At 46.8% G+C, this 14804-nt stretch overlaps 1 long non-coding RNA gene across 1 annotated transcript; it reads right to left on the bottom strand.

Moving 5' to 3' along the window:
- Nucleotides 1-292: 292 nt before the first annotated feature.
- On the bottom strand, nucleotides 293-13934 carry LOC132541235 (uncharacterized). Its single transcript, XR_009552403.1, has 3 exons — nucleotides 13618-13934; nucleotides 3084-3274; nucleotides 293-1042 (listed from the first exon to the last, which is right to left on the bottom strand). It is a non-coding gene; the product is annotated as an uncharacterized LOC132541235 (long non-coding RNA).
- Nucleotides 13935-14804: the final 870 nt, after the last annotated feature.

The following is a 14804-nucleotide window of genomic DNA, read 5'->3' as shown; positions in this document are numbered from 1 at the left end:
TCCTAGAACAACATCCTGCCATGGTGGTTATTTTTTTGGAAACCTCACTGGTTCCTAATCTCTTAGCAACAGAACTCTGAGGGCTAACGGCCAACGCACAAGGCCAGCAAGATGATCGCGACTCGCGGGCAAACGAACCCACAGCAGCCTAGCTAGAGTGCCCTCTGATTATGGGTTTAATTGTTTGAGGTCATTGGACGTCACCAGTACCCACTGCAGACCAAATTCATGTTGTGCTGTACACCCCTGAGCATTTGCTGTGACAGCTACACTCCTGGAGCGGGGGTGGGGATGTGGGCTTGCAGTCACCCTTTACTCTTGTCTACCACAGCCTGAGCTACTCCTTGGCAAGAAGACTTGTATTGCAAACATTAAGTCTAAACATGGGTTTTTATTCTGTGATCCCAACTTCACAAGGCTAGAAAGAGAAAAAGGAAATTGTACTACCTGTACTTGGATTAGCTGAAAGCTTACATTTAATCCCATAGCAGTTTAATGATTTCTTTTTTTTTAATCTTTTTTTAATATTTATTTTATTTATTTATTCCCTTTTGTTGCCCTTGTTGTTTTATTGTTGTAGTTATTATTATTGTTGTTGTTGTTGTTGTTGGATAGGACAGAGAGAAATGGAGAGAGGGAGGGGAAGACAGAGAGGAGGAGAGAAAGATAGACACCTGTAGACCTGCTTCACTGCCTGTGAAGCGACTCCCCTGCAGGTGGGGAGCCGGGGTTCGAACCGGGATCCTTATGCCGGTCCTTGTGCTTTGCGCCACCTGCGCTTAGCCCGCTGCACTACAGCCCGACTCCCAGTTTAATGATTTCTATAGTCTGTTCTGGCAATTGAAAATAATGCAGCTATGAACACAAGGGTGCATATGTCCTTTTTAATTAGTGCTCCTTTTACATAGAAGCCCGGGGGTGGTATTACCAGGTGACAAGGTATTCATTTCCATTTTTGTATGTTTTAAGCACTCTCTCAAATACCCAAGGACAGATAACTGGATATAGAAGCCATTGGATATAGAGTCAATGGAATAATACTCTGAAAAAAAAAAGAGATGAGATTGTATCATTTGAGGGGAAAATGGGTAGAACTGGATTGTGCTAAGTGAAACAGGTAAGAAAGTGAAGACTAGCTGTCAGATGGTTTTGCTCATGTGTGGAATATAGAGAACTAAAACAAGTGAACCTATGAAAGCATGGCAACCCCAATTCTGTGATAACTATGTTGGTTGTCAAAGGGTGGGGTTTGAAATTCAATTTGTGAAATCATAAAATATTGTAAGACACTGTTAAATTACTAGTAAGAAAAAATTAAGTCCATTTGAAAAAAAAAAAAAAGAAGTCTATAGCCTAGATGCCAGGAGTCACAGGTCCTTATGGATGTCCTGTTGGGTGTTTGTACTTTCCTTGAGTTGAGCAAGCTCATCAGCTCTCAGCTTGTTGTTGATAACACCAATAAATCTCTGGTACTTGGGATATACTGCAGGCACAGGAAGAATTCCTTCTCAGTGCCATTCATGCCTTTCATCTGGGCAACTGAGTTAGATATTTCCACATGGATTCAGTAAGACCAGCCCCACTCAGTCTTGGAGCCCAGTCAGCACATTCTTAGAGCTTGGTGGCCTCCTTAGTGCTTTCAAGGACCAATTTCCACTATCAGTCTCTATTCCCATTTCTGGATTCAGTTCCCAGGGAGAAATGCCTGCCACATACAGTCCACTCCATATGGCCATACTTGGGTGGCTATGTCTCCTCCAGATCCAGTCCTGGCAGTTGCTAGAATGAATGCCAAGTCTTCTGTCAGAAGACAGCAAAATTCAGCAGAATCTAGCTCACACCCACATCTAATTACATACTGCGTAGGCAGTGCACTTAGCTTCCCTGTAACACATAGAGGTCCAGCTGCTAGCTTGGAAACCACAATTATGTTGCCCTTGGGACTGAACTCGGTGATCTGGGGAATAATGAGTTGAAGACACTAACTTTCCTCTGTTTCAGACTGAAAGGAAACCCCCTCTCCCTTGTGCCCTGGTGCCGGTGGACTCTGCACCTCTAAATCTTAGAATCAGCACTTACAGATCAATTTTCACCTCTGCTAAGTAGGCATCTAAATAAACAAGCTCTGGTGTTGAGATCCACCATGTCTCCTTTTAGTTTGTCTTCCAAAACAACTGCAAGGACAGGTTCATTAGGCACAGACTTCCCCAGAATGCTGCTGGTATGTGCCATAACAGCTTGTCGTCTCCCTGCTACAGCAGCCTTCTGTCTGGGATCACTGCCTCTTCTCCCATAGCTATGCCATCAGTTTTTCCTTAAGAGCTGCCATTGTACATGGAGAGAGAAGGTACTCAGGATGGCTGGTCTAGCCATGTGGGGAGGAAGGACAGTGCTGGCTGTGTGCCCAGCCTCCACTTGCTCTGATCAGCCCATTCACATGCCCACATCTGCCAGGGCAACTGGGTCTCTGCTAGCGATGTGAGCTCCATCATTTGTGCTCTGGGGTGTAGCACATGAGGGTCACATCACAGAAATGTCCCCCAGGTCAGAGACCAGGCTCACATGCAATGTGAGGCTGCCTGCCATCCCTTTTCTACTCTGGCACTTTCCGGGTCCCTCCCCAAGACTGAGATCCCCAACTCTCCATTTGTATAGAGAAGCAGTGGAAATTAAGACAATAGCTACCGTGTGTTCCTATGAGCCAGATAACTCACTCCCATGCCCTTTTGGACTCCTTAGCGGCATGCAAGGGTGGGGTCTTGTTTTCTCACTTTGCGGATGAGGGAGTTGAATGGTTTGCTCTAAATTACAGAAAACAGGCTCCGTTTGTGACACCCACAGTTACACTCCTTCCCTGCCACAGTGCTCACTCACAAGTGGAGGTGGATTAATGGGAAGCTGTTATGCCTGAAATCTGGACATTCACTCACAAGTGCAAGGCCACGGAAAATGATTCACATGGCCATGTATTTTCATGGCAATTGCAGCAATCAGACATTTTTTATATGCTTTTTCTAGAGGAGGACTCTTTTGGATACCACAGAACCTGGACCCACCCCCAAAGGCTCTACCTCAACACTTACCTCTTCTCTCTACTACTTCTTCCTACTTTGCCTTCCTTAGTACTTCCATTCGTACACCATGTACTTTGGGGTCAGGCCTTGTTTACTGCACATCATAGACTGCTCACTGAATGTCTCGGGGTGCACGAGTACAGCTGTTGTCCTTATGCTTAAAGGAGCACCATGGAACAAATGGAGCCATGCCATTGTCTCTGTGTGAAAGACGAAGAGATAAAGACATGAAAGGCAACTTGTTCCAAGTCACCACTTGCACATCCAAGCCCCTTTCTCTTAAGCTGCCTTTGAACTTGGCCCTGTATGAGTATCCTCTGAACACGACCTCATCATTGATTCACCGAGCAGACATCATCCATCTCACCTGTATTTCCTCCTCGACTCTAATCTCAACAAATTCTCCAAATCCTGTCAACCACCATCAATTATTTCTCATTTGTGACTTTTTCTCTCTGTGTTCACACTCAGCTTTCAGAGGTGAATCTTAGCTTCTGGAGTCTCTCCTGAACTACTCCCACAGATTCTCACTTCCTAGATAGACATCATGTTTGAAATCCCCAGGCCAACCCATGAGGCACACTTCTCTCTCTCTCTCTCTTTCTCTTTCTCTGCTTCATTTCTTCCAGTTTCTTAAGCTCACCACACCCTTCCTGATTCAGAGCCTTTGAAAATGCCCTACCCACCCCCCCAACCTCCCATCCATTCTACTTCTTTTTTCTCCCCTTTTGTTGTCCTTGTTGTTTTATCCTTGTTGTGGTTATTATTGTTGTTGTTGATGATGTCATTGTTGTTGGATAGGGCAAAGAGATATCGAGAGTGGAGGGGAATACAGAGAGGGGTAGAGAAAGATAGACACCTGTAGATTTGCTTCACCACTTGTTAAGAGACCCCCCCCCACATGTGGGGAGCCAGAGGCTCCAACCGGGATCCTTATACTGGTCCTTGCTCTTTGCGCCATGTGCACTTAACCCGCTGTGCTACCACCTGAGCCCCGCCCCCATTCTACTTAACTTCTACTCCCCACTTCTGTTCTTCTGTTCTAGAAGCCAGCATCCCTCCCCCTAGGCCTGACCCATGGCCACCACACCAGGTCAGAGTCCCTGGCAGTTGTTTCTGCAGCTTCTTCCGTTGCCAGTCAACAGTGTCAGGTTGAGCCTGATGTAAAGTTTCGAGACCTCCTTTGAATCTGGAGAGGTGGCAGTTGTTGACTATGTGGGTAGCATCTCCCTATGAGCTGATCACAACTGCACTTAATTAACCAATTACTTAATTGAGGGTATATTATCAATTATGGCAACTCCTCCCTCCACTCTTTCCCCTCAAAAATGTCAATTCCCAGAGGTAGGGATCTTGCCTTTCTTGCTCACTACTGTAGTTCTGGTTTGTTTGTTTGTTTGTCTGTCTGTTTGTTTGACTTAAGGGATAAAAACAGTGCTATTCTCATGTAACCCTTGAAGTGCTTTTTTTTCCCCTTCTTTCTTTCATTTTACCGGGGAGATAGTGGTGTTGACATATGACAGTTGTTGACATATGGAAATAGTCTCTTACACTACTCACACCACCAAACCAAGTACCTCATGTATTGAATACTCAGTGTCCTTCTTCACCATTTCTCCTTATTCCAGAGTGCTTTGCTTTGCTGAAATTCTTATCAGTTGACAACATGCTCTGAGATTCCTTCCAGCACGAGGTTCTGCCATCCGTAGGGGTTGTCTCTGAGGCTGGGTTGTTGTTCCATCTGGTTGGGGAAGAGCTTTCTAGGTCTTGGTTGGTTACTTATCTACTAAGGAATATCAAACCATCCTCCAGTTTAGTGCTAGAAGTGCAAAATCCCATTAACCTCACAGATCCTTTGGGTCTCTGTGTGGAGGGGGTGCTAGGGAATTTGGACAGGAAGAAGATGATTTCATTCTCTGCTCTGTGATAGCTCTGGCATCAGCTGAAGAGACTCAACTGATGGAGGCTAAGCTGTCTGTAAGCACCCTTACTCACCTGGCTCTTGTAAGATCAGCCTCAGTCTGGCCTGGAAGAATATCTTCACATGACTGTTCTACCTCTGAGGTCTGAGGTGAGCTGGACTTCTCTAAGGAGCTTCAGGACTCCAAGAGCAAGTGTTTCCAGAAAATAGATAGGAGCCACACAAGTTCCTAGATCTGAGCCTCCAAGTCACAACCCCCCACCCACACAGACACTGTACCCTTGGCTAAAGACTGCCCAGATTCATGTGAAAGGTTGTAGACCTACCTCCCACCCCCACCTGTTGATAGAAGGAGATCAGTTAATTCATGCTATTTTTTTAGTCATCCCAGTCAGAGGGAGCATATGTCATTTCCCCTGTGAGAAAAGTGCCGCCTGGTCCCAACTCCATGCACACTACTGGGAGATACTGTGCTGTGCACCTGCCTCTAATTCCACTGCAGTGGAGGAAGGGGTATTGGCAGACTAAACTTTGTCACAGCTACTCCTTCACCAAATGTCTTTGTGTGTCCCCTCTTCTCTCACATGCAATATAATTCTCAGGAGAAAAGCAAAGTTCTAGTGACCACATCCACTATGTGCATTACTTGAGCTGATGAGATGTTTGCAGAACATCCACTAAGCATAAATAATGTTTCCTTCCTTCCTCTTCTTCTCCCCCTACCTTCTCTTATTTATTTATTTGTCACTACGGGGGCTTCACCACTCTAGGACAACTTTCAGATAGAGAAAAAGAAAGGCAGAAAGGAAGAGAGGGAAAGACCACAGCACTGAGGTTTCTCCCAGTCTAGTGGGGCCTATGCTCAAACCTGGGCCAGGTGTATGGCAAGGCAAGTGCCTTCCCAGCTGAGCTTTTGTTAACCTGGTAATTCTATTCTTATTCTTTTTCTGTTTCTAAGTTCTATTTCTTAACTTGGAATCTTCAGGTGAGCTCTCCAGGGGAGGCAACTCAAGTAGCTGAGGCCTATGTCCTGCAGAAATAGAGAGATCTGGTTTTCTTGTTGGTACTTAGTCTCTGCAGAATAGGAACACCAAATTAATATTAATTTAAAAGAGTATCTGTCTCACTCTAGATCCAAAGTTAACTCCAGATAGATTTAAAAAAAAAAAAAAAAGAATGCTAGAAACAAAGGGTAAGATAAACAAAAGACCAAGAATGGCATAAAGGTCCCTTTCTTCTTCCTTCCTCCTTTCCTCCTTTTCTCCTTCCCTCCCTCCCTTCCTTTCTTCCTTTCTTCTTTTTTTTTTTTTGCCTCCAAGGTTATTGCTGGGGCTTGGTCCCTGGACTACAAAACCGCAGCTCCTGGCAGCCATCCCCCCCCCCCCATTTAATAGGACAGGAAGAAATTGAGAGGGGTAGGGAAGATAGAGTGGGCAAGATAGGCAGCAAAATTCAGAGTGGGGAAACCCTAGTTGCAACAACAACAACAAAAACATTCACTGCAGACTTGTTTAGGATAACTAAACAGCTGGAAACCACCTAAATGCCCACCCAGGGGAAATGGTTAAATAAAGCAGAGTGGAACCCATGCATCTGAATAGAATGAATTTAATAGCATTCATAGGGGAAATAAAACTGTACAGAGTAAGGTGACAACTGGTAACAAAGGGCAGGCTGGAGAACAATGTGTTTAGTGTAACATGAGCTCATATGTGTTAAGGCAGAAAACAAGGTCACATAATTCCTACATATATAAAACAACTGGAGAGATTCACAGAAAGTTTCTGCGCTGGCTGCTTCAGGGGGAGAGTTTGAGAATGGAGCCTCAGGAGAGACCTTCTCTTTTTGCCTCTGCCCATTTCTACTGTCCATATTGTTTTATAATGCACATAGACCACTTTTATAGGAGAGTCATATTCAGAACAGCGGTTACTGTTAACCATGAAAGGATAGGGAGGATGTTTCTAGGGTTTTTCTTTAAGCATTTTATATTTATTTATTTATTTTGCCTCCAGGGTTATTGCTGGGGCTTGGTGCCTGCACTATGAATCCTTTGCTCCTGGAGGCTATTTTTTCCCCTTTTGTTGCCCTGATTGTTTTATCATTGTTGTGGTTATTATTACTGTTGTTATTGATGTTGTCATTGTTGGGTAGGACAGAGAGAAATGGAGCGAGGAGGGGAAGGCAGAGAGGGGGAGAGAAAGATAAGACACCTGCAGACTTGCTTTACAACTTGTAAAGTGACCCCCCTGCAGGTGGGGAGCCGGCGGCTTGAACCAGGATCCTTATGCCAGTCCTTGGCTTCAGTGCCTTGTGCGCTTAACCTGCTACACTACTGCCTGTTTCTAGAATTTTTAAACTGTTTTTCTAAATTGAAATAAGATCCATCATGATAGCTCACTTGGCTAGTGTGCTTGCTTTGCCACGTGTAAAACCCTTGACTGAGCTTGGTCCCTAAAGCACTGGAAGAAGGTTCTATGCTATAGTCTCTCTCTCTCTCTCTCTCCCAAGTTTGCCCACAATGGTAAAATTTCAGCAACAACAAACAAAATTTTAAATAATGAAGAAATGAAATAGTTAAGATGGTAACATTTATGTTGGTAGACTTGATCATATGAAAGAGATCAAAGAGCAATTGAAACAAAATGCTGTGAATGGCTAAAGCCAGGTAGGAACCGGGGTGTTGTATAATTCTCATATTCATTTCCAAATATGTGAGATACTTCACAACTCAATTAAAGAAGATTCTTTCAAGATAGTGAAATAAAATAAATGAAAAGAATAAACTAGAAAAGGCAGATGAAAACAAGTGGAGTAAAATAAGCAACACTATAGCCCCTACACTGCAGTAGAGAGCCCTTTTTTTTTTTTTTTTTACTGCTGAGACACCCCACCAAGATGATTTTTAATTCTTTTTATTATGGACAGAATGAAGGAGAGACATCACATCATTGCTCCACCAGCTATGAAACTTCCCCTGGTACTGCTCTGCTGACAAATGGTGTCAGAGCTCAGACCCTGGAATCTTGTATATGTGTGACATGTATTCTGTCAGGCATGGTATGTCCCAGCCCCTTGATAACCTCTTTTTTTGTTTGTTTTGCTTTTATGTCTGAGCACAGATGAGTTCTGGCTTATGGTGGTGTTGTGGATTGAACCTAAGACTTTGGAAGCCTCAGGCATGAATTTTTTTGTTTGCATAACCATTGTGCTGTTTCCTCAGCCCTAGATAACCTCTTTATAAGCAACTTGTATTCTCCAGAGATAGCTCATGTGTCGTTTTTTCCGGGCTGGCTTCACGGGTGGGTAACAGATGACCAGAAACACACGGCTGAGCTGAGAACGCAGTTTAGTCTTTATTCACTAGCGAGCAAACAGTCCAACACCTAATCACCACACCATGTGCTCCTCCATCTTTTTCCTCCGCCAGCCAAGTCAGGAACCCAGAAGTACGTAGGGTAGGGGGCAGGGAGAAGGAAGAAGCCAAACTAGCACGGGCTAAACCAAATCTCCTGGAGATAGGGGTAGTGAGACCAAACCAATGTAACAGAAAAGACCATGTAAATAGACCACAATGTTAAGCAATGTAAAAGAAGCAGAACTACATCCCAGAAGCAGAACTAGAAGCATACCAACACTCATGGTAAAGTGTACGTATTGCCATGTGGAAGGACCCAGGTTCACGCCCCTAGTCACCCCATGAAGTCACTGAACAGAGGGGATGCTTCATGAGCAATGAAGCAGTGTGGTGTCTCTCTGTGTCTGGATCTCTTTCCTGTCTCTCACAGTAGCCATGAGTAGTGGAATCACACAGGCATGAAACCCTAGCAAAGGCCGAGTGGGGAAAATAAAGCAATAATGTGAATTGAAGCTGTCTCACTAATGATGTAGAAACTCAGTGCTTCCCCTTTTGAGCTTTGGAAAGCTCCTGAGCTAGAAGAAGCAAGAGAGAGAAATGTGTTGCTTTGGAAGAAGACCCGCTAGTTTGGGGAGGCCAGAGTTTGGGGCAGGCAGTCAGGAGACCATGGCTCCATCCAGGCCAACCTGTGGGAAGCTGTGGCAGTGCTGGAAGAAGGATTGGGGATATGTGGAGTCTAGAAAGGTCTAGAGTGCCTCCCTGGTCAAAAAAATATATATAGCAAGAGAAGGAGGGAGCTTTCCTCCTAGCCTCCAGGGGACCCTGGGCTAGAAAACCAGGATCCCCTCCTCAACACTCACTCCCCCACCCCCAACACCTTCCTCTGCTGCACCTGCAGTTCTTTGATCCACTTTGGTTTCCTTTCTTTTGAAAAACTGACCGCAGTGCCTTCTGACTGACGCTTTAAAAACCCTCTTCCTGTGAATTTAAAATATGGGTGAGAAATAAAAGGCATCAAAGCCTGTGGCTCTCACCAGGGGCCTTTGTTCTGGGCACTGAGGGGCTGTCACCCACAGGCGGGGTCGGGTGTGGCGGGCTGTCCCTGGCAGGGCCTGGGGTGTCAGGTGCTGGGTCATTGTAGGACCCAGCCCAGGTGGTAGCTTTCTAATAACCCTGCTGCACAGCTGCCCTACAGGCTGAAAGGTTGGGTTGTGGTGGCAGAGGGTGTGCTTCCTTCCTTTCGCTATCACTGTTCTACTTTAATGACACACATACAGGATGCCTGGGAGAGTTTTTACAATGGGACAACAACCAGTGCTGCCAAACCTTCTTCCAGTTGAGCCCAGGACTCCATGCAGAGCTGGGATGCCTTTCCCTGTAGCAGCCCCTTCACCCACCTTAGCTCTGCTCTGTGCTCAAACCCTGAGCCAGTGACAGGCCTGCAATAGCTTCTGTGGGGAGGGCCAAGAGGCCAAAAACCACTGCCCTCACTCAGGCTGTGTGTATGTGTCACAGATCGTACAAGTGTGCATATGTGTGAGTGGGTGCAGGGGAGTGTGTGTGTGTACACTCCTGAGGCTCCTGGGTGGGGGAGGTGGTTCTGGGTTCTAGTCCTGGTCGGGCCTCCAAGCTGTGTCATCCTGATGTCCAGGGCTGATGAGGCAAGAGTCTGGATGCTCTGCACCCCATTGTGTATTCTTGTTGCTGATTCTTAGAAACTGGGCACCAGCAGCCAGCCAACACATGCAGGACTCTATGCTGGATTCCTGGGCCACATGGTCACATGTTATATTCAGAACAACCCAGTTTAGCATGCCCAGTGCCCCTCCTTTAAGTAGGAGGAAACTGAAGTCCTGAGAGGGTGAGAGGCTTTCCCAGAGCCCCAGGCAGGGAAGAGACAGAGGCAGAATGGGTCTCCTTACATGTCTAGGTTCACGCCTCAGTATCTCCACCCTGCCCCACACACCCAGAAGGTCACCTTGTGAGGACTGTACTGTGGTGCCTCTCCTCTGACTGAACAGTGGGGAGCACCAACAGCATGAAGGGAGTAGGAAAGAGAGGGGCTTTGGGCAGATGTCCCCATCATCCTCTCTGGCCCTGCAGGGAAACTGCTGCACATCCAGCTCCTGTACCCTCTGCTTAGTCCTCCCAACCTTTGCCTGAACTTCTGGGGCCCCATCTGAGTGTGTCTTCTGCTTTCTGCCAGGTCCCCTCCCCTTCCCCTTTCCTCAGCTCCTCAGCAAGGATCCTTGGCTTACTGAGGCATCTCAGATTGCAACTGTGCCCTTTCTCTGTTTACCTCTCCTGCTCCTATCTGCCCTATGACTTATGGGCCAGACATTGGCGGGTACTTCGGAGATGAGAGGCATGGTTAAGTAAACCTCCACCTTGTCCACCCATGATGCATCAGGAAGGAGGCCCCAGGGACTGACAGCTCAGGCCAATCATAGAGGCCCTGGATTTTAGCAGTGAGATGACTTGGAAGCCAGTGTGCAGAAATAGGCAGATGTCATATTCTGGGGGGGCCCTCTTCCCTGGGAAAACCTGCAGAGGGTCTGACTCTGTTCCAGGTTTACCCCGAAGGGAGGTGCATGTCACATCCTGCAGGAGACTGGCCCTGGCCCTTGGCTCAGGCTGGTTACCCGGCGATCATGTGCTCCTCTGCTGGTTGTCTGGCCCCCCTCATGCCCATGTCTCTGTACAGTGTCCCATCCTTTACCACACCCTCTGCTTCCCCAACCCGTAAGCTGTGTCTGTGTTCTCACTGCTGTATCCTGCAAGCCTGGCATGGAGCTGGCACACACTAGGGGTGTAGCAAATTGGATTGAAATGGAAACATCATACATAGGTCAATAGCTAACAGATTTCTCTTCTCATGTCATGACCCCTAGGTGGTCACTAAGGGGACCATGGTCTGTGTGGCAGGCTGGGTCCTGAGACCATCAGCCTGAGGAGCCTAGAGACTGGGCCATGGGCTCTGCTATGCCTCCCGGGGTGGGTAAGACTCCAGTCTGTTGCTAAGCTTTCCATCTTTCATTTGTAAGATGGGGGCAAGGCTAATATTCTTTTTTCATTGCTTCATGATACACTATCATAAACTTAGTAACTTGAAACAGCACATGCTGTCTGTTCAGTGCCTGAGGGTCAGGATCTGAGCACAGTAGAGTACAGTTCCCCTGCCAGGCTGTCTTCAGGGTATCCGCTGGAATTGGGTTCTTATCTGAAAGCTCCAGTAGGATGAATTCACTTCCAGACTCAGGCAGGTTGTTGGAATAATCTATTTCCTTCTGGCTAGTGTCTCTTTGATGATTTAAGTTTAGGTGGGGAGCATGCTTAGACCTTAGCTGATGTCTCTTGTTCCTTTCCAGGATGCCCTCTGCACAGACACTTTCAGCACGTGACAGTCTGTGTCCTCAAAGTTAACAATAGTCCAGCTTCTACCACCTGTATGTCAGAGACTGGCTCTTCTACAGCATAATAATATAAGTGACAGAAGCCGTCATCCACAACAATATTGGTTATATGTCAGCATATCTATTATTCTGTTTACAAGAAACTAGTCACAGGCCCTGCCCACACTTAAGGCAGGAGAATACAGCAAGATGTGGACATGAACTGGCAAGGATCACAGAGTCAGCCTTATAATAGGACTATCTGTCAAAGACTGGGCATCAGTGCACCAGTAGAGTATACATATTACTATACTCAAGACCCAGGTTCAAGCCCCCAGTCTCCACCTGCAGAGGGAAGCATCACGAGCAGTGAAGTAGTGCTGCAGGTGTCTCTCTTTTTTTCCTGTCTATCACCCCCTCCCTTCTCAATTTCTCTTTGTCCTATTATATTAAGAAAAGAAGAAGAGGAAGGGTAAGCAGAAGGGGAAGGGAAAGGGAGAGGAGAAGGGGAAAGGGAAGAAGAGAAAGAAAAAGAAAAATGGAGAAAAAATGATGGCCAGGAGCAATAAATGTCTTGTGCTGGCACCAAGCTCCAGCAATAAGCCTGGTAGCAATAAAAGATTAAAAAATAAAAATAGGGGATGGACAATGGCTCATGTAATAGAGCACATATGTTACAATGTGTGAGGAACTGGGTTTGAGACCCCACTTCCCATCTGCAGGCCAGAAGCTTCATGATCAGCAGAGCAGTGCTGCAGGTGTCTCTACCTCCCTCTTTATCTTCCTCTTCCCCATCAACTTTGCTCCATCTCCACCCAAGATAAATAAACCACTTATAAATAAATAATTTTTTAAAAAGGAATCTATCTCATATAATACGTTCTTTTGTTGCTCTTGGAGCTTTACTGCTCTGGGTTGGCTTTTTCAGACAAAAAGATGAAGATAGAGATAGAGAAACATTGGGTGAGAGAAAAGGACACCACAGCTTCTAAGATTCCTTCAGTGTGGTGGGAGCCAGGTTTGAACTTGGGTTGTGTGCCTGACAAAGCCTGTGTGCAGTTCAGGTGAGCTATATTGCTGGCCCTCTTGCAGAATTCTTGAGAGAGTTAAGGGGGGAAAATGCAGCTCACATAGTACCTGTAACCTAGTAAGAACTCAGAAAATGTCATAAAAGGCAGCTTGAAGAAGCTGTCTTCCTGTAGCTCACTTTGAAATAAGATGCATTGGTTCATGGCTGACCCCCGGGCCTGGTCACTCCCAGCCCACTTCCACCAAGAAGTTTCAGTCATTTATCTGTTTGGGTGTTATATTTTTCACGTGGCATTAACTAGTCTAATCTATCAGCGGCCTTAACCTTGAAGTTTAGAGTTCTTCACAGCTAAGGCCTGTGGCTCAATAGTTTTTCTAGCCTCCAGTACTCAACTCATTGGGCTACAGATGCTGGCTTTCCCCTGGACATGGCACAGCACCATCAGAGTGATGCAAGGGTGGAGACACAGTCCTGAGGACAAGGAGCGGTTGGGGAGAGAGGAAACAGGTACTGGTTGGATAGATAAGTTGCGGGAGGCACAGGAAGTCTTGGGGAGTTCCAGTGTCTGCTCCACTATGGGAGGTCCCACAACTCTTGTTGCCACACTTGACTTCCATTGTTTTTTTGCTGTTCAACTGTCTCTATCAAAACCTCCCTCCCCCCATCACACACCACCACCACTACCCTCCAGCATGGTGGAGGTGGGAGTTGGATATGCTGAACCCTACTGGTTCTGTGGCAGGGGTGAAATAGAGGATGGAGTCTCTCAGCCACCTGGACCACGAGGCAGGGCAGAGTCTGAGACCTCTGGCGAGAAGCAGCAACTGTTCTGAGGGCCTTACCTGCTTTATTTCCTTGCTTGGTTCTGCTTTCAATGTGGATAAACAAACAAAAGCCCAAAGAGGGAAAGCAGTTTCCCCTTATCACACAGCTGCTGAGGTGCAACCTGGGTATCTGAATTTCTCTCTTAGTGGTGGTCTACGTGCCTTTTTTCCTCTATGGCACCCTCCCACCTGGGCCTGTGGGCTATGGAGTTGGTCAGTCACACATGCCCTGGTCTTAGCCCTGTTCTTATGGGAGCTCCTGTCTTTGGGCAGAGTCTCTTCCAGAAGCAGGAGCAGCTCAAGGCTTGCACATCAGAGCAGCTGTTCTCTTACTCTGATCTGTAGAAGAAAAACCATAGGCATCATTTCTGGGGGGATTAAAACCTCTTCAGAAAGGCTGTGCCCCCTTGGCTGTGTGTATTGGAGTGGGGTACTGGGCTGGGGCTGGGGTGTCACTTAGGCAAGACAGTCCCCTGGAAGGCAGAAGGCACCTCACCAACCCTCCTCAGGCAGAAAAGGGGCCAGGATATGAGAGCTTGCAAAATTCAGAAGTAGTTCATGGTAAACCCCTTATGAGGCACGTGCCTGCCTTGTCTTTGGTGTTAAAAAAATGGAGAGCTGGGTATCCGGGCTCCTTTTACACCCAAATCAGAAATTAGATGCTAGAGGGGAGCAAACACTCATGGCCCAGAGAGGCTAGCTGTGTCCCTGCGGGGGTGAGAGGTAGCCTACCTGGATCTGAGCCAGGGCTATGATAAGACATTGTTCGCCCAGGGAGCAAGCTGCTGTGTGGGCTTGGAGGGGCTGGCATTTCCCAGAACCCAGCTTGGCTTCCAAGAAAACACTACAGCTGGTTGGCAGCCCAGGGAAAGAACATCTCTCAGGCTGGCTCTACTTTCTTTCATAAGTGGGAGCCACTGAGAGCTCCAAGTATGTGTGTGTGTGTGTGTGTGTGTGTGTGTGTGTGTGTGTGTGTGTGTGGCGGGGGAGGGGGGAGGGGGGAATGAATTGTTTACAACCTAGCAAAGGAGAACACACACAACAGGGACACACTATCCCTCAGCCATTCTGGGCTCTAAGCCATAGACACACTCTGTTCTTCAGTCCTGTGCACATGGTCCCAAAGACTCAGAAGAAGCCCACCCAGTAGGTAGAACCACTCCCAAATATGCCCAGTGCAGCCACACTGCATCAAACATCATGAC

This window comes from Erinaceus europaeus, chromosome 11, assembly GCF_950295315.1.
Source record: "Erinaceus europaeus chromosome 11, mEriEur2.1, whole genome shotgun sequence".
In the NCBI taxonomy this organism is placed as follows: domain Eukaryota; kingdom Metazoa; phylum Chordata; class Mammalia; order Eulipotyphla; family Erinaceidae; genus Erinaceus; species Erinaceus europaeus.
The sequence above is the reverse complement of the archived record's forward strand: the minus strand, read 5'-3'. Positions and strand labels throughout refer to the sequence as shown.